Here is a 19,267-nt window from a genome sequence, read left to right on the forward strand (position 1 = left end):
AGGTGGAGCTCACATGATGTCATGGCAATTACTTACATGTTTTAAAGGGGGAAAGCTTAGGAAACATGAAAGGCTGTAAGGCTGTAATATATGAAAGGCATGAAAGGTTGTAATATACATGACTACCTATTATTTTCCTTATGTACTAAAGACTGAAGCTTTGATCCATAACAATTTAGGACAATTTATGTTAGACAAATGGTACATTGCTTATATTTCAGTATTCTATCAGTTAATTCAACTCATTGCTGCTTTTTGTAATAATGAAAAATCAACTAAACTTCTTGGTCCGACGCGAAAGGTAGGCTATTTCTCAGTATGGATGATTTATTGCATTGAACTTGGCAAAGTTTATCTGGCATCAGAGCAGCAACAAAGACTTGCCACAGTTTGATCTAGACAAGCAGTCAGTGTGAGCGTGGGGTTCAGTCAGAGACTCCATGATAACATTCACCGAAAGCACCTGGACTGTGCTTCAAGGTGTCAGATACCGCCACTCTGTACACTTAAGCAAACAGTGTTCCGCTCTTAGTCATCCCAAAATCCAGAGCAGTTCAAATAGTTTTGCAATCAAACGGCGGTCAAAGAGTTCCCGTCACCACTGCAAATACCTATCCGAAACCAAACACACTCCACTTCTGGCTGAGAAAGGACATGAATGAGTGCGAATAAGTTATAGGTCTGATTATAGTGGGTCAGATTTTCCACAATGATCATTCAATGTCATTATGAATTTGTGCATTTCTTGTCTCATTATCACAGCCATACATGAACTATGCAACTATGCAGTATGCATACAATTTCAATTCACCTCGGTGTCCTCAGTCCATTAAAGCCATCATGAATGTTCCTATGAAACATGTATTATTTGTCTATTTAGTAAAGGGAAAGAGACTTTCCACCCACAGATACCCTGTTGCCTTTCCAGCCAGTCTGCATTCCTGTGGGATACCCGCTCCGCCATTTCCCGATTGCTAGTTTGCCTAATTTCAGTATATGTGGCAAAACAAGCAAGTATAGTGTAGAGAATTATTGTACAATCTAAACCGCTGTGAAATATATTTCCATATATTTTCCATAACCAAAATATTGTATTTTCAGCTGTTTTGAAGCTGGTGTACTAAATCAAAAGCAAAATCAAAACTTCTAAAAAGGATGCATAGAAATAGCGTACATAGAACATATTGGCTTTCAATGACAGTGATAGATCTTCATTTTGTTGGGTCGACCAAAGAATCACATCTTACAGCTTTAACCTATTTCTTAGGTTATTTTTGAGCATTTTGTTATTGCCTATATGGCGCAAAATTGCTGGGACCATGGCTGGCAAGTGAGCTGCGTCACATAGTCTATGCCTAAAATGAAATTGCGGGACTGTGGTTGGGTTCGGGACCAGTTCATGCAGTAGGGGGGTGGGCGGGTGCGATATGAACAGCTGTGGGTGCAGGCGGGAGCGGGACGAATAAATCACAGACTTTTACTGTAACCTCCCTGGAGATTAAAGCTGTAAATATTGTGGAGAGTGTGCAGCAGCTTTTAGTTACCAGAGGTCGCTTTCACGCCGGCGTGACAAGCAATTTGAAACCACCAACACCATCAGTAATGAGTCCTAGACCACACTCCATCTTCCCCCATTACAAGACAGGAAATGTGTCACAGTCTGCCAGGCTAACCCCACAATTACTCGGCTTCCCCTTGGCTACCATTGGTGTGCTGTCGGCTCAACAGGAGTTTAAGGGCTGTCAGCAGGGTAACCTTCCTTCAGACTTCATCAAGCAGCAACCTGTCCCTTTGGAAATGAAGCACATCCGAAAACTTAGTTTAAAAACTCCGCAAAATTCCACTCCCATCACATCACACAGTAGGCCTATCCGTCTCCCCTGTTTGTTAGCCGTCTACCTGCCTGGTCTTTGGCACTGCGGTCTTCTATTTAAATCATTCACCGTTCTCACACATGCCCTGACAAATACCACCATGAAGATCCCAGAACAGGCCACTGTGGTCCATTTATATTGGCATGACATTATCATTTTCCCTAATAGCTTAATCATCCCTACATTTCTCCCCTTCACAGTGCCATGTTGTGACATAGGTTTCGTGAAGTCTTGTAGAATCTTGCAGCCTTGTAGACTGAGAGCCTTCATTGGCAGGCGCAGGCCACACAATCTATATTCACACACAGACACACACACACTGACCGAATAGATCAATACATTACAAGTGTATTGAGTTCCAAGAACTTACTCTCTTGGTCAGTGATTGCAAGGTGAGGGTGTGGGGTAAAGGATTAGTCCTTTAAAGCTAGAATCCGTAATTAAAACAATAAAGCATTCTCCCCGCCCCTGGCTGGAGAAATGTAACCATTCTCAAATTCATAGCCCTATGAGTGAAATGATTGACCATCCATGATATAAATGTAGAATTTTAACCATGTTTTGAGGCTATACAGTGTTTGTTTTCATTGTATACATTGTTTACAAACATTGGAGTAAAACAAACGTATATTTGGGGTTCTGATGGGGTATGACAGTTGAACTATTCTTGAAGAATCAATGGGTATAAGTCAAAAAATGGATGAAGCAACCAACCAACCATGGAGCAACCAACTCTAAGGAATTTAAGTGGACAATTACAAGTGTCTCCTATTAAACAGGATTGAAGATACCAGAAACTTTGTGTTGTGAAAAACAATGAAGTTATACATTAATTCTTCATCTTCTTCTGTGAGGTTTAACGGCGGTTGGCATCCTGTCACGCCCTGGCCATAGAGGCTTTTTATTCTCTATTTTGGTTAGGCCAGGGTGTGACTAGGGTGGGCGTTCTATGTTCTTTTTTCTATGTTTTTGTATTTCTTTGTTTTTGGCTGGGTATGGTTCTCAATCAGGGACAGCTGTCTGTCGTTGTCTCTGACTGATACTCTGACTCATACTTAGGCAGCCTGTTTTCCCACTAGGATTTGTGGGTATTTATTTTCTGTTTAGTGTGTTTTGCACCTGACGGAGCTGTTTCGGTTGTTTCTTTTGTTCCTTGTTGTATTTAGTGTTCAGTTTATTAAAATAATGATGAACACTTACCACGCTGCATCTTGGTCCTCACCTTCTTCCACCAACAGTCGTTACACATCCAATATGTTGCATTACCGCCACCAACTGGAAAGGATCTTCCTCCTACGCTGCTGCTGTATGACAATATGCTTGGCACCTGAAACACCATAATGGGGTTGGCACAAAAGCTTGCACAGGATAAGTGATATAAAGTGCCTTCAGAAAGTATTCTCACCCATTTACTATTTGCTATTTTTGTTGTGTTACAGCCTGAATTTAAAATGTATTCAATTCAGATTTTGTGTCACTGGCCTGCACATAGTAGCCGTTAATGTCAAGGGGGAATTATATACAGTGTCTTCAGAAAGTATTCAGATCAATTGACTTTTTCCACATTTGGTTGCGTAACAGCCTTATTCTAAAATGTATTACATATTTTTGGTTTGTCATTTTTTAAAATTTTTACCTTTATTTAACTAGGCAAGTCAGTTAAGAACAAATTCTTATTTTCAACGACGGCCTAGGAACAGTGGGTTAACTGCCTGTTCAGGGCAGAACAACAGATTTGTACCTTGTCAGCTCTGGGGTTTGAACTTGAAACCTTCCGGTTACTACACACAATACCCCATAACGACAGAGTGCTCTTGATGGTGCAGCGGTAATATTTGTAGAGGATCCGGGCGGCATGCAAAATTTCTTCAGCCACCTTAGGAAGTAGAGACGCTGTTGCGCCCTCTTGACAAGTGTGGTGGTGTTGTTGCTCCATGATAATTCCTCTGTGATGTGGATCGGGGCATGTTCCCTCTGCTTCCTGAAGTCAACAATGAACTCCTTTGTTTTGCTGAATTTGAGAGACAGGTTGTTGTCATGACACCACAATGCATTCTGACCAGTTGCATCACAGCCTGATATATGAATTGTATCGTCCACGACCGCAAGGCCCTCCAGCGGGTGGTGAAGACGGCCCAGTACATCACGGGGACCGTGCTCCCATCCATCCAGGACATATTCTCAAAACGGTGCCTGAGGAAGGCATGCAGCATTATCAAGGACCCCACATACCCCAGCCACAAGCTGTTGTCTCCCTTATCGTCAGGCAGACGGTATCGGACAATGAGGTCTGATACCAAAACGCTCAGAGACAATTTCTGTCCACAAGTCATCAGACTGCCGAACACTTGAACTGGACTGACCACCTGCTCTGATTCTCTGCACCTTAGCACAAATGCACACACCCACACACAGACACACACACCCACACACACACAGAGACATACACAACATACTGTATACTGTACATTGATGCTACACACACATCACAACTGCTGCTACCAGACTCTTATTAGTCTGCTCAGTCTTTTATTGTTGTTTTCATTGTTGAGAAGGGACCTGCAAGTAAGCAACTCGTTGGACAATGTATACCGACTAATAAAACTTGAAACTTACAGTGCCTTCAGAAATAACTCATACCCCTTGACTTATTCCACATTATCTTGTGTTACAGCCGTGATTAAATATATTTTTGCATCACCCATCAACACCCAATACCCCATAATGACAAAATGGAAATAACATGTTTCTAGACATTTTTGCACATTTATTGAAAAATAAATACAGAAATATCTCATTTACGTAAGTATTCACACACGAGTCTATAATTTTAGAATCACCTTTGTCAGTGATTACACATGTGAGTCTTTCTGGGTGAGTATCTAAGAGCTTTGCACACCTGGATTGTGCAATATTTGCACATTTTAGAATCACCTTTGTCAATGATTACACATGTGAGTCTTTCTGGGTAAGTCTCTAAGAGCTTTGCACACCTGAACTGTACAATTCTTGCACATTGTTATTTCTAAAATTCTTCAACCTCTGTCAAGTTTGTTGTTGATCATTGCTAGACAGCCATTTTCAAGTCTTGTAATAGATGTTCAAGCCAATTTAAGTCCAACCTGTAACTAGGCAACTCAGGAACATGTAATGTCATCTTTGTAAGCAACTCCAGTGTAAATGTGGCCTTGTGTTTTATGTTATTGTCCTGCTGAAAGGTGACTTTGTCTCCCAGTGTCTGTTGGAAAGCAGACTGAACCAGGTTTTCCCCTAGAATTTTGCCTGTGCTTAGCTCTATTCCGTTTGTTTTTATTCTAAAAAACTCCCTAGTCCTTGCCAATGATAAACATACCCATAACATGATGCAGCCACCACCATGCTTGAAAATATGAAGAGTGGTACGCAGTGATCAAATCAAATCATATTAGTCACATGCTTAACCAACAATGAAGTTTAAAAAAAAATATGGACAAGAATAAGAGATAAAAGTAACAGGTCATTCAAGAGCAGCAGTAAAATAACAATAGCGAGACTATATACAGGGGGGTACCGATACAGAGTCAATGTGCGGGGGTACCAGAAACCAGTTAGTTGAGGTAGTATGTACATGCAGGTAGAGTTATTAAAGTGACTATGCATAGATGACAACAGAGAGTAGCAGTTGCTTTGTATACAGGACATAGAGTTCATATCTTTAAAAGAGTTGTCAAAGTAGATTCTAGGGAAGGATTTAGCACAGAAAAAGAGGAACCGGCTGCTGTCCCTTATGGATTGTTGAAAACCACCAGAAAAAGCAGGCAACTGAAATGATCTGGGCCAAGGGTGACTGAAGGTAACTGTCTGGGAAGAAACAGTGCCTACCCACTGGGCAAACACTGGTTGAATCAATGTTGTTTCCATGTCAATTCAATAAAGTTACATTGAACCAACGTGGAATAGACATTGATGTCTGCGCCCAGTGGGTAGTTGTCATGACATATCATTAAAAAGGGTAGCTATGGTATTGGTTGGTGGTTGACTGATGACCACTTGAATGCATGTACTAACTAATGCAAACTATTCTCCCACTATTCTGCATTTGTAGTCTCAGAGCCGTCAGTCAGCCAGGAGCTGCCAGAGCCGTCAGCCAGCCAGGAGCTGCCAGAGCCGTCAGCCAGCCAGGAGCTGCCAGAGCCGTCAGCCAGCCAGGAGCTGCCAGAGCCGCCCTTCACTCCGGCGCTGCCGGAGTCCCCCGCCCGTCCGGCGCTGCCGGAGTCTCCCGTCCATTCGGGACCCGTGAGTCTCCAGTCCAAGATTGGTGGCGAGGGTCGCCGCTCTAAAGAGGCCACGGTGGCGGGCTAAGAGGCGCACTAAAACTATGGTAAAGTGGAGTCCACGTCCCGCGCCAGAGCCGCCACCGCGGACAGACGCCCACCCAGACCCTCCCCTATAGGTTCAGGTTTTGCGGCTGGAGTCCGCACCTTTGGGGAGGGGGGGTACTGTCACGTTCTGACTATAGTTCTGTTATTTTATCCTTTGTTTTAGTATGGTCCGGGCGTGAGTTGGGGTGGGCAGTCTGTCTTTCTATGTTGGTTTTTGTGTTCCGCCTAGTATGGTTCTCAATCAGAGGCAGGTGTCGTTAGTTGTGTCTGATTGAGAATCATACTTAGGTAGCCTGGGTTTCACTGTTGGTTTGTGGGTGTTTGTTTCCGTGTGAGTGTTTGTCGCCACACGGTACTGTTTCAGTTTTCGTTTTCATCACATCGTTTATTGTTTTGTATTTCAGTGTTCAGTTTGTTTTTAATAAATCGTCATGAACACTTACCACGCTGCATCTTGGTCCGATCCTTACTCTTCTTCAGACGAAGAGGAAATCTGCCGTTACAGAGTCAGCCAGATCAGAGGCTGTAGAGATGACCAGGGATGTTCTCTTGATAAGTGTGTGAATTGGGCCATTCCTGTCCTGCTAAGCATTCTATATGTAACAAGTACTTTTGGGTGTCAGGGAAAACGTATGGAGTAAAACGTTTTTTCAAAATATTTAGGAATGTAGTGAAATGAAAAGTAAATGTTGTCAAAAATATAAATAGTAAAGTACAGATACCCCCAAAAATGACTTAAGTAATACTTTGAAGTATTTTTACTTAGTTTGAAGACGTCAGCTGTCTCCAGCTGCAGCAGAATCCACTGGAGGAGCTGCCAGAAGGAGTGGGACAGCTCACTAACCTGGATGACATCGTAAACTCAGAATCGGGCTTAAAACACTATTGAAAAAAAGATGAAGGACAAAACGTGTCAAGGTAACAAAGTGTTTTTCTATTGTTGGTGAAAGGATCTTTCCAACAACCAGCTTACTGCCGCCCCTGACTGTCTGGGCAACTTGAATCATCTGGTGAAACTGAACCAACCTCTCTAACAACAAGCTGAAGAACCTTCCCTCAGGAATCAGTGTCATGGAAAGTAAGACAACATTAGCAGCAAGTTTTTGCTTTCTTTGTTGTTTAGTCTTTCTATATACTGTCTGCCGGATGGAAATGGGTGCGTCCACTTCAATATTCTTGTCATAAACATGGCTGAAGCATAACATCCTGTATGAAGGCCTCCGCAGATTGGACTGCACACATAATGAGCTTGAGAGCATACCTCCAATCTTGCCTCAAATGGTGTCTCTAGACCAGCTCTGTCTGAGACAAAACAAACTGCTCTTTCTTCCTGAACTGCCCTCCTCAAGGCTCAAGATAAGGATACTGATGGTCAGGTTTCCTAGATGAAGAGCTTTTGAATCTTAATGAGATCACCTGTATTAATTATTTGTAAATTAATAAGTGGCCTATGCAATCTCTGACAGCTTCATATCACCTGTCTGGTAGGAGCTGCATGTTGGTACCCACTTGGCACAGACGTCAATTCAACGCCTATTTCGCGTTAATTCAATGTTATTTCACTGAAATGATGTTGGAACAACATTGACTCAACCAGTGTGTGCCCTGTGGGTTATAACCAGATTGAGGTTAGAGGCAGAGCACGTGAAACATTTGTACACTCTTAGTGAATTGGAGCTGAGGGACAACAAGGTAAAGAGTGTCCCTGAGGAAATCACACTAGTTCAAGGCCTGGAGTGCCTAGACCTAATCAACAATGACATCAGCAGGTAAGTTTGCCTGATGTGATCTCCCCTGGTTTCTCCTCAGTGCATACTGTACTCTTTCACCTGTGCACATAACACATGTATACACAGCACAAATACCAACAAATCAAAACACCCCAAAATGTCCTGTGTAGTGTTTAACTGCCTGGAGCTATCATTGAGTGTTGTTGATTTTCTACTGTATGTCTTCCTTGTATGTGTGAGCCAGTCTGCCAGCTGCCCTTGGTCTAATGCTCAGACTGAATATCCTGACCCTGGAGCGCAACCCTCTGAGACACATCCACGGCGACCTGACTGTGAGGATGACATCTCATTACCTTCTCGAAGCTACTTCTCATCAATGTCTAAATACATACAAAGTCCTGTTTGTTTTACCAATGCAGTAGAACCTCAATGAACCTCAATGTCGAGTTTCAATGTAGCCAATTTAGACTCTGTGATCTGATTATTTTTGTGTACTCCACAGAAAATAACATATAAACTGATAAAATACTTGAGGGGTTGAATAAAAGGTACAGTCTTTTTCTGTCTATGCAGAAGGACATGTTCTCGTAGTCACTGACTAGACCGTTTTATTTACTTTGTAAGGTTTTGTGGAGAGGCCACTTTTCATTTACTAGACTGTCTCATATCTCTGGACAGATTTGATTTTTTCTTCTTCATTTTGATCTAAAGTGGATCCAGATGGCAACAGAGATGAGCCTGACAGATCAAAGTGCATGCCATTAAAACACTGAAGACTTTGGACTACACGTGTGTGAACTATTGTTTTGTGGCCGTGTTTGAAGCTCCTTAAACGTTCTACCACAAAAGGATACTGCAATGCCATAGCATTGCTTAGTCACACTTTCAGCATAGTTGTGATGTAATGTAGTGCTGTCAGTAAACTGTTATTTTGTGTGTGTGACCCTGGTCCCAGTGACAAGCAGGCGGTGTGTGTTCCTGATGACCTGTTTAATGCTGTGGACAGTGAGCCCATTGCCAGTGTCAGCAAGAACCAGCTGGCTGCAGTGCTTCCTAGGTACTCTGCTTATATCAGTGACTTCACACCACAGTCCAGGCCTCTGGAGGAAAAACACAAACAGTGTGGTAAGAATAACAACACTCTGAAAAGTTATCACAGTTGAAAAAGCCATTGTTGATAGAGAATGTCAGCTAACTGTTGTAATGACATTGTTGGATGTGTTTGAGGGAGCCTCTGCTTGGTCTTCACGGTTGTGGAGATGAGGGACTCTGTCTCTGACATCACACTGTCATTCACCAGGTAAGCACTCAGATCGTAAAGGTTTCAAAGTTTATTTATCAGATGGACAGGATACAGCAGGCCTAAAACAGTACAGGGAAATTCTTACATTAAAGGGATGTAATCATCGTAATATACACACGTAATGAGTTATACTGATGATTCATTTGACATGTCATATTTTGACAGGTTTTAAGTTGTTCCGGAGGTGCTGTACCAGGTTCCTACCTGGACACTTACTGCATTTATTTTGCCATTGGAGCCTATGATTTGAAGCGTAACTTATCTTGTTGTTTGTTGAACAACAACTATAGGGAGACCCTGCTGTAATATTGTTTACAAGATCATCAACCAATAGCAAAGTTTCATGGCATTCCAAACTGAAAAGCCTGTCTTAGTGCGGCTTATTTTTCTCTATATATGGAGAAAAATAAGTGTTATTTTTTAACAAAATGTGTACTAGCAAGCTTATTATTTTGTAAAAATGTTGCATTCAATGTTTCAGAACATAATGCATGGGTTTACTTTTGAATGTATGGTTATTGTAAGATAATCTGATACATTTCTGATTTACCTTGACCTGTTTGACACTCAGATCCAGACAGACTTTATAAGTGTTCTATGATTCTCAATAATTAATTTCTAATGACACTGTGGAGATACACTGAGTGTACAAATTAGGAACACCTGCTCTTTCCATGACATAGACTGACCAGGTGAATCCAGGTGAAAGCTATGATCCCTTATTGAAGTAACTTGTTAAATCCATTTCAATCAGTGTAGATGAAATGGAGTATATGGGTTAAAGAAGGATTTTTAAGCCTTGAGACATGGATTGTGTATGTGTGCCATTCAGAAGGTGAATGGGCAAGAATAAATATTTAGGTGCCTTTTGAACAGGGTATGTTAGAATGAGCCAGGCAGTTTGAGTGTGTCAACAACTTCTATCCTGCTGGGTTTCTCAAGCTCAACAGTTTCCCGTGTGTCAAGAATGGTCCACCACCCAAAGGACATCCAGCCAGCTTGACACAACTGTGGGAAGCATTGGAGTCAGCATGAGCCAGAATCCCTGTGGAATGCTTTCAACACCTTGTAGAGGCCATGCATTGACGAAGTGAGGCTGTTCTGAGGGCAAAAGGGGTTCCAACTCAATATTAGGAATGTGCTCCTGTTTTGTAAACTCAGATTGTTTACAGTACCTTTAAAAAAAAAGTAATTTGTCTTCTTCAGTCACTTTTGAACAACTATATGGATTCAAATCCAACCACATTAAAAGCGCACAAGGCAGCGGTGTGTTTGGTGCTTTGATCCTTTGTTAGTGTTGTCTTTATTCTTTTTCTAAACGGTATCACATGTGATATAACACCACCTAGTGGTAATGAAGTGAAGTGAAGTGTGGAGGGCAGTGAGAATATACCAGCCTTATCATATAAACATCTCACAAACATACACAACTGCATTATATGAAATATGTTCAAATTAACTTCATAATGTACAGTAGGGGAAAGAAATACTGTTTTTGATATGATCATTGTACAATATAAAGACCACAGAGGACCATGAGAATAACAAGTGACATTTTTATTATTTGTACAATATACTTTCATACATTATTCAAAACACTTCTTAGATACTGAAAAAATTTACATCCAAAGCCGAACATGGCTCTGTTATTTGCTGCACAACATTTTTTGTTCAATTTTAAATATTATTTATAAAAATGTATCTTAAATATTTACAGATAGCATCTGCAAAATGCATTCTAAATCCCCCCCACATACATATATACATATACATATATATACATATACATATATACACATACATACATATATATATATATATATATATAGTACCAGTAAAAAGTTGACACACCTACTTATTCCAGGGGTTTTCTTTATTTTTACTATTTTCTACATTGTAGAGTCAAAGTGAAGACATCCACATTATTAAATAACACATAACATGTAGTAACCAAAAAAGTGTTAAACAAATCAAAATATATTTTATATTTGAGATTCTTCAAAGTAGCCACCCTTTGCCTTGATGACTGCTTTGCACACTCTTGGCATTCTCTCAACCAGCTTCATGAGGTAGTCACCTGGAATGCATTTCAATTAACAGATGTGCCTTGTTAAAAGTTAATTTGTGGAAATTCATTCCTTCTTAATTCGTTTGAGCCAATCAGTTCTGTTGTGACATTGTAGGGGCGCCGACAGAGATGGCCGCCTCGCTTATCGTTCTCAGGAAACTATGCGGTATGTTGTTTTTTTAATGTATTATTTCTTACATTGTTACCCCAGGAAATCTTAGGTTTTATTACATACAGCCGGGAGGAACTATTGGATATAAGAGCAACGTCAACTTAACAACATTACGACCAGGAACACGACTTTCCCGAAGCAAATCCTCTGTTTGGTCCACCACCCAGGACAATAGATCGGATACCAGCAGGCGACCCAAAACAGCGGCGCCGCAGGAGGGGCAGAAGAAGTGGTCTTCTGGTCAGGCTCCGTAGACGGGCACATCGGGCACCGCTCCCGAGTTTACTACTTCCAGTCTCTTGACAACAAGATAGACAAAATCCAAGCAAGGGTTGCCTTCCAGAGAGACATCAGAGATTGTAAAGTTCTTTTTTTCATAGAAACGTGGCTACTCGAGACACACTATCGGAGTCGGTAGAGCCACCTGGTTTCTTCACGCATCGCGCCGACAGAAACAAACATCTCTCTGGTAAGAAGAAGGGCGGGCCTTATGATTAACGAGACGTGGTGTGATCATAACATACAGGAACTCAAGTCCTTTTGCTCACCTGACCTAGAATTCCTTACAATCAAATGTCGACCGCATTATCTACCAAGAGAATTCTCTTTGATTATAATCACAGCCGTATATATCCCCCCAAGCAGACACATCGATGGCCCTGAATGAACTTTATTTGATTCTATGTTCACTGGAAACCACATATCCTGAGGCTGCATTCATTGTAGCTGGGGATTTTAACAAGGCTAATCTGAAAACAAGACTCCCTAAATTTTATCAGCATTTCGAATGCGCTACTTGAGCTGAAAAAATCCTGGTCCATTGCTACTCTAACTTCTGCGACGCATAAAAAACCCTGTCCCACCCTCCTTACAGAAAATCTGACCACGACTCCATTTTGTTGCTCCCAATCTATAGACAGAAACTAAAACGGGAAATGCCCGTGCTCAGGTCTGTTCAACGCTGTTCCGACCAATCTGATTCCACGCTTCAAGATTGCTTCGATCACGTGGACTGGGATATGTTCTGCATAGCATCGAACAATAACATTGATGAATACGCTGATTCAGTGAGCGAGTTTATTAGCAAGTGCATCGGTGATGTTGTACCCACAGCAACTATTAAAACCTTCCCCAACCAGAAACTGTGGATTGATGACAGCATTTGTGCAAAACTGAAAGCGCGAACCACTGCTTTTAATCAGGGCAAGGCGACCGGAAACATGACCGAATACAGTGCAGCTATTCCCTCCGCAAGGCAATCAAACAAGCTAAGCGTCAGTATATAGTCAAAGTAGAGTCGCAATTCAACGGCTCAGACACGAGAGGTATGTGGCAGGGTCTACAGTCAATCACGGACTACAAAAAGAAAACCAGCCCCGTCGCCGACCACGATGTCCTGCTCCCAGACAAATCAAATAACTTCTTTGCTCTCTTTGAGGACAATACAGTGCCAACGACACGGCCCGCTACCAAAACCTGCGGACTCTCCTTCACTGCAGCCAACGTGAGTAAAGCATTTAAACGCGTTAACCCTCGCAAGGCTGCCGGCCCAGACGGCATCCCTAGCCGCGTCCTTAGAGCATGCGCAAACCAGCTGGCTGGTGTGTTTATGGACATATTCAATCAATCCTTATCCCAGTCTGCTGTTCCCACATGCTTCAAGAGGGCCACCATTGTTCCAGTTCCCAAGAAAGCTAAGGTAACTGAGCTAAATGACTACTACTCACCCCGTAGACCCAATAGGTCCACAGACGACGCAATCGCAATCACACTGCACACTGCCCTAACCCATCTGGACAAGAGGAATATCTATGTAAGAATGCTGTTCATCGATTACAGCTCAGCATTTAACATCATAGTACCCTCCAAACTTGTCATTAAGCTCGAGACCCTGGGTCTCGACCCTGCCCTGTGCAACTGGGTCCTGGACTTCCTGACGGGCCGCCCCCAGGTGGTGAGGGTAGGAAACAACATCTCCACCCCGCTGATCTTCAACACTGGGGCCCCACAAGGGTGCGTCCTCAGCCCTCTCCTGCAATCCCTGTTCACCCATGACTGCGTGGCCATGTACGCCTCCAACTCAATCATCAAATTTGCAGACGATACTACAGTGTGGCTCGATTACCAACAACGACAAGACGGCCTACAGGAAGGAGGTGAGGGCTCTTGGAGTGTGGTGTCAGGAAAATAACCTCACATTCAACGTCAACAAAACAAAGGAGATGATCGTGGACTTCAGGAAACAGCAGAGGGAGCACCCCCCCCCCCCCCATCCACATCGACGGGACAGTAGTGGAGAAGGTGGAAAGTTTTAAGTTCTTCGGCGTACACATCGCGGACAAACTGAAATGGTCCACCCACACAGACAGTGTGGTGAAGAAGGCGCAACAGCGCCTCCAACCTCAGGAGGCTGAAGAGATTCGGCTTAACACCAAAAACACTCACAAACTTTTACAGATGCACAATTGAGAGCATCCTGTCGGGCTGTATCACCGCCTGGTACGACAACTGCTCTGCCCACAACAGTAAGGCTCTCCAGAGGGTAGTGAAGTCTGCACAACGCATCACTGGGGGAAAATTACCTGCTCTCCAGGACACCTACACCACCCGAGGCCAAAAAGATCATCAAGGACAACAACCACCCGAGCCACTGCCTGTTCACCCCGCTATCATCCAGAAGGCGAGGTCAGTACAGGTGCATCAAAGCTGGGACCGAGAGACTGAAAAATAGCTTCTATCTCAAGGCCATCAGACTGTTAAACAGCCACCACTAACATTGAGTGGCTGCTGCCAACATACTGACTGAATGTAATAAATGTATCACTAGTCACTTTAAACTATGCCACTTTCTATAATGTTTACATACCCTTCACTACTCATCTCATATGTATATACTGTACTCTATACCATCTGCTGCATCTTGCCTATGCCATTCGGCCATCGCTCATCCATTTTATTTTTATGTACATATTCTTATTCATTCCTTTACACTTAGTAAGTTAGTTGTTGTGAAATTGTTAGATTACTTGTTAGATATTACTGCATGGTCAGAACTAGAAGCACAAGCATTTCGCTACACTCGCATTAACATCTGCTAACCATGTGTATGTGACAAATAACATTTGATTTGATTTACAGAAGTTAGCCCTATTTGGTAAAAGACAAAGTCCATATTATGGAAAGAACAGCTCAAATGAGCAAGGAGACATCATTACTTGAAGACATGAAGGTCAGTCAATCAGGATTTTTGGGGGGGAAAAGTTTCTTCAAGTGCAGTCGCAAAAACCATTAAATGCTATGATGAAACTGGCTCTCATGAGGACCGCCACAGGTAAGGAAGACCCAGAGTTACCTCATCTGCAGAAGATAAGTTCATTAGAGTTACCAGCCTCAGAAATCTGCAATTAACTGCACCTCATATTGCACCTCACAGAGTTCAAGTAACAGACACATCTCAACATCAACTGTTCAGAGAAGACTTTGTGAATCAGGCCTTCATGGTCGAATTGCTGCAAAGAAACCACTTCTAAAGGACACCAATAATAATAAGAGACTTGCTTTGGCCAAGAAACACAAGCAATGGACATTAGACCTGTGGTGAAATCTGTCCTTAGGTCTGATGAGTCCAAATTTGAGATTATTCGTTCCAACCGCAGTGTATTTGTGAGACGCAGAGTAGGTGAGCGGATTATCTCCACATGTGTGGTTCCCACCATGAAGCATGGAGGAGGTGTGATGGTGTGGGGGTGCTTTACTGGTGACACTGTCAGTGATTTATTTCAAATTCAAGGCACACATAACCAGCATAGCTACCACAGCATTCTGCAGCAATACACCATTCCATCTGGTTTGCGCATAGTGGGACTATCTTTTTTTTCAACAGGACAATGACCCAACACACCTCCAGGCTGTGTAAGGATTATTTGACCAATAAGGAGAGTGATGGAAAAGCAGCCAACAAGTGCTCAGCATATGTGGGAACTCCTTCAAGACTGTTGGAAAAGCATTCCAGGTGAAGACAAGGGTGTGCAAAACTGTCATCAAGGCAAAGGGTGGCTACTATGAAGAATCTCAAATATAAACATATGTTGATTTGTTTAACACTTTTTTGGTTACTACATGTGTTATTTTGTAGTTTTGATGTCTTCGCTACAATATAGGAAATAGTACAAATAAAGAAAAACCCTTGAATGCGTAGGTGTGTCCAAACTTTTGACTGGTGCTGTGTGTATATACACTGCTCAAAAAAAATTAAGGGAACACTTAAACAACACAATGTAACTCCAAGTCAATCTCACTATTGTGAAATCAAACTGCCCACTTAGGAAGCAACACTGATTGACATTAAATTCCACATGCTGTTGTGCAAATGGAATAGACAACAGGTGGAAATTATAGGCAATTAGCAAGACACCCCCAATAAAGGAGTGGTTCTGCAGGTGGTGGCCACAGACCACTTCTCAGTTCCTATGCTTCCTGGCTGATGTTTTGGTCACTTTTGAATGCTGCCGGTGCTTTCACTCTAGTGGTAGCATGAGACGGAGTCTACAACCCACACAAGTGGCTCAGGTAGTGCAGGATGACACATCAATGCGAGCTGTGGCAAGAAGGTTTGCTGTGTCTGTCAGCATAGTGTCCAGAGCATGGAGGCGCTATCAGGAGACAGGCCAGTACATCAGGAGACGTGGAGGAGGCCGTAGGAGGGCAACAACCCAGCAGCAGGACAGCTACCTCCGCCTTTGTGCAAGGAGGAGCACTGCCAGAGCCCTGCAAAATGACCTCCAGCAGGCCACAAATGTGCATGTGTCTGCTCAAACGGTCAGAAACAGACTCCATGAGGGTGGTATGAGGGCCCGACGTCCACAGGTGGGGGTTGTGCTTACAGCCCAACACCGTGCAGGACGTTTGGCATTTGCCAGAGAACACCAAGATTGGCAAATTTGCCACTGGCGTCCTGTGCTCTTCACAGATGAAAGCAGGTTCACACTGAGCACATGTGACAGACGTGACAGAGTCTGGAGACGCCGTGGAGAACGTTCTGCTGCCTGCAACATCCTCCAGCATGACCGGTTTGGCAGTGGGTCAGTCATGGTGTGGGGTGGCATGTCTTTGTGCTCGCCAGAGGTAGCCTGACTGCCATTAGGTACCGAGATGAGATCCTCAGACCCCTTGTGAGACCATTTGCTGGTGCGGTTGGCCCTGGGTTCCTCCTAATGCAAGACAATGCTAGACCTCATGTGGCTGGAGTGTGTCAGCAGTTCCTGCAAGAGGAAGGCATTGATGCTATGGACTGGCCCGCCCGTTCCCCAGACCTGAATCCAATTGAGCACATCTGGGACATCATGTCTCGCTCCATCCACCAACGCCACGTTGCACCACAGACTGTCCAGGAGTTGGCAGATGCTTTAGTCCTGGTCTGGGAGGAGATCCCTCAGGAGACCATCCGCCTCCTCATCAGGAACATGCCCAGGCGTTGTAGGGAGGTCATACAGGCACGTGGAGGCCACACCTACACTACTGAGCCTCATTTTGACTTGTTTTAAGGACATTACATCAAAGTTGGATCAGCCTGTAGTGTGGTTTTCCACTTTAATTTTGAGTGTGACTCCAAATCCAGACCTCCATGGGTTGATAAATTTGATTTCCATTGATAATTTTTGTGTGATTTTGTTGTCAGCACATTCAACTATGTAAAGAAAAAAAGTATTTAATAAGAATATTTCATTAATTCAGATCTAGGATGTGTTATTTTAGTGTTCCCTTTATTTTTTTGAGCAGTGTATATATATTACACACACTTCACCAATCTTTGTGTTAATACATAAAAAGAATGGAAGGATTAAACTTGCATGTGCAAATAAATAGTACAATAAACTGTCACTAAATTTGTCCAACTAAACAGAATTATTGTCTTTCAATAGTTAAAATTACTTTTTGCACAAAAAATGAAGCAGCATTCAAGTCCAGTTAGTCTTCATACTGCAAAAGCTTGGAGTACATTCACAATCTATATGAATAAATTATCTCAATTTGTTTTCAGTCACCATTATTTACATCAACACCGCAATTAGACAGAAAAGTACCATATATTCACTTTATATTTAATTGTATTTTAAACATATACAAAAATTACTCTTTTATATTCATATATATATATATAATATATTTGTATAACACAAATTCACAATTACTGTAGAAATATGGTTTTATACATTTGATAGCACAGCTTTTATTCTCCAAGTCATAAGTACTTCACCTATACTTTTTCATTGTCCTTATAAAATCTCGCAATTTGAGCAAAGCTAAGGTATATCAATATATTCTGAATAATAACCTGAAAACATTTAGTAAAAATAATTATATTATCAAACTTTCTCACAATATCTTGAATATTTTAACTCGTAATTTACTGGATATTGAAGTACAACGTACCAGCTTAGCTTGGCACAAATTCAACCAGGGTCCCTCCATAGGGTTATAGGTGCTTGGTTTTGCTCAAGAATGTCACAATTGATGCTACATTTGACAAAAATAGTAATGAAACATTGTTAGGGCTCATAAGGTATGTGATTTTGATTGTAATAAAATGGCACCAAATGTCACAATATAATAACGTCTCTTTGTAAACCTCACCGGTTTGCAATGAGAGAAACTTCTTTATGAGAGAGATCCCAAAATTTGAAAACACAGAGAATGTATCCAAAAAACATATCCAAAGACCATTATAACCATGAAAGCATGCTGTAATGTCAGAACTTAAAATGAACATCCATCCAGAAATGGAACAGAGTGAAATGCCTATTCTGGTCAGCAGCATTGTTAAAAAATATATATACATAATTCTCACATGAATACTTTTCCAATAGTGCATTCTCATAATAAACTGAGCTTAAAATGAAGACACCGACAGTAATTTGTGTTCTACAGAGTGGTGCTGAAAAGCTCAGCAAAATTACTTCAAATCATTGCGAACAAACTATTTTGTTTTTAACACAAACAGATGAGAAACAATGTTACAACTTTTCTGTATGGAAATTCTTTAGGAGTTGAATATGGGGGTGTGTGACATTACATACTCCTTGGTGCAATTGCAGCACATTCGTGTAAACACAATGTAGCCAGCAGATGGCCCCCTAGGGTAGTCTTGTAATCTAAAATAAACCCTTTCACATTTCCACAGATTGAATATTGCTTCTACTTTTAAAATGTAGCTAATTTGTGCAAACATATACATTATTGAGCAACTACCAAAAATCTACCTTATATAATGTAGTGACTGGTTGGGTATAACAATCAATATAGTGTTAATACACTAATGAAATAAACCGGTGAGAAAACCTAGAATAATTAAATAATAATTGTTGATAAATTGGCCCTGTATTAAGGTAGGATTTTTAAAAACATTTAATTTAAACAATTTAAGAACATTGTAAACATTTTATTTCTGTACCAATCCTCTCGCTACTGTTCATGTCTTTATTGTAAATTAAAAGATTTACCCACGGCATATACAAAGTTGAGGCAGTGTTTATGGTGATTAGAATTCCTAAAGAGCTAGTGTGTTTTCATGCTCTGAGAGTAAAATGAGAAGCTACAATGAAAAAGGTACAAAATAAAAGGCAATATAAATACGCAAAAAATGTCCAAATAAAAACTAAGAAAATTGCTCCAACCTATAGCCTCAGGCTGAATGACAAAAATGACTTTCCTTCACATCAACTCAAGAGATACAATTCCTGTTTACATAAAATTCATAGAT

The 19,267-nt window shown here is 41.7% G+C and overlaps 1 pseudogene; it reads left to right on the forward strand.

Annotated features, from left to right (window-relative positions):
• Nucleotides 1–3,956: 3,956 nt before the first annotated feature.
• LOC139407949 (leucine-rich repeat-containing protein 40-like) lies at nucleotides 3,957–9,440 on the forward strand (annotated as a pseudogene).
• The last annotated feature ends 9,827 nt before the right edge of the window (nucleotides 9,441–19,267 follow it).

Source organism: Oncorhynchus clarkii, chromosome 4 (assembly GCF_045791955.1).
Source record: "Oncorhynchus clarkii lewisi isolate Uvic-CL-2024 chromosome 4, UVic_Ocla_1.0, whole genome shotgun sequence".
In the NCBI taxonomy this organism is placed as follows: domain Eukaryota; kingdom Metazoa; phylum Chordata; class Actinopteri; order Salmoniformes; family Salmonidae; genus Oncorhynchus; species Oncorhynchus clarkii.